Source organism: Pteropus vampyrus, unplaced genomic scaffold (assembly GCF_000151845.1).
Source record: "Pteropus vampyrus isolate Shadow unplaced genomic scaffold, Pvam_2.0 Scaffold53, whole genome shotgun sequence".
NCBI classification, from domain to species: domain Eukaryota; kingdom Metazoa; phylum Chordata; class Mammalia; order Chiroptera; family Pteropodidae; genus Pteropus; species Pteropus vampyrus.
In genome coordinates, this window is record NW_011888834.1 from 1,612,015 (window position 1) to 1,613,661 (window position 1,647).

A 1,647-nucleotide genomic window follows, 5' to 3' on the forward strand; every position below is an offset into this window, starting at 1 on the left:
GATATTCCTCAAAATGATCATCTGATGCCTAAATCCTGATGACTCTGATTCTGATGCATCACAAAGTATTACTCAGGGTATACCTGGCATGCTGACTTCAAAAACAAATATGGGGATTTCTGGTCGAGATAATGGAGTAGGTAAATGCTGCGCTTGTCTCCTCTCATGACCACACCAAAATTACAACTAAACTACAAAACAACTATCATTGAGAATTGCCTGAAATCTAGCTAAACAAATCCTACAACTAAGTACATACAGAAGATACCACCTCAAGACTGGAAAGAGGGTGGGGAGATGCAGATCAGTCTGGTCCCACACTCACGTGCGGTGCATAAAAACCGGGAGGAATATATTGGCTGCAGAAGTCCCCCACAAAGCAGCGAGGGGACTCAGACCCACTCTGACCCCCACCCCAGTCCAGGGTTCCAGGACTGGGGAGACAAGTCCCCAGAACTTCTAGCTGTGAAAACCAGCAGAGACTGTGGCTGAGTTAGATGGAAGACTTCCAGAGTCCCAGGCATTCCTGTTAAAGGGCCCACGCACGTACTTACTCGTTGATGGAGTCACTTGCTCTGAGCTCCAGCTCTGCGGCAGCAGCTTGAAAGGTTCTAGGGTCACACGGGGAGGAATAGAGTTGTCTGGTTCAGGGTAAGGGCTGGAGGGGCAGTTTACTCCGCGACATAAGTGCCGGCAGAATCTAACGTTCCTTTGTTGAGCCCTCCCACTTCCCAGCGTGCAGATGCAGGCAGCCACAATCTCTGAGTCTCCATCGACCTGTTAACACTGGTTGCTCCACCCACGTGGTTCCTTGAGACTCCACCCCACCCAACTTGTGGACCCACCCAAGCTGCCTCCAGTGGCTTTTCTTTACAAAAGGCCTGTTTCAGCTCATGCTGCAGACTTTCCTAAAATTTCTCAAAGGTTCACAAAAGAAGCAGCATCTGGCCTCAGCATGCCTTGCACCTTTTGCCGAGCAGCCCCAAGCCTGGCACTAGCGGCAGCGGCCTTGGGTTGCAGCTTGGCCGATCAAGGCACCTCCAAACCCAGCAAGGGTGGCGGCCGACTGTGGATTGCTTGTAAACCAAGTGGCCCCAGGATGAACACAGGCTGCACTGAACTTGACCTGTGGTGGGGTCTCTCCCAGGAGGCCCCCAGGGGCCAGCACACTCAGTGTCTGACTTCCAACCCAGGTAGAGCACCACTTGGGGCCATATTTGAGGACGACACACCCAAAGAGCACACTGGGCAGGCACCAGGGCCCTGCTAAAGTGAATCCTGCTCCATAGGGTCAGCCCCTGCACAACAGCTCCTCCACTGTAGTCAGCAGCCAGTCCGCACAACCAACCAGTCTGAGGGTCAGTCCCTCTCATTGACGTGCAACAGCAACCAGGGCTCAACGACAACAGAAGGGCACACACAACCCATATAAGGGACACACCTGGAGCACCTGGCTTGGGTAGACAGAGAGACTACACCACTGGGCCCCACAGGACACTTACTGCCTAAGGCTATTCAACTAAGACTAGGAGACATAGCAGCCCTACCTAATACATAGACACAAATGCAGGGAGGCAGCCAGAATGGGGAGACAAAGGACCATGGTCCGAATGAAAGAAGAGAACAAAGCTCCAGAAAAAGAACTAA

The 1,647-nt window shown here is 52.3% G+C and overlaps 1 protein-coding gene across 1 annotated transcript in view; it reads right to left on the bottom strand.

The window, feature by feature from the left end:
- The window catches only part of GALNTL6 (polypeptide N-acetylgalactosaminyltransferase like 6), a 952,184-nt gene that overhangs the window by 231,825 nt on the left and 718,712 nt on the right, over positions 1-1,647 (bottom strand). The gene's annotated exons all lie outside the window — the stretch shown is intronic.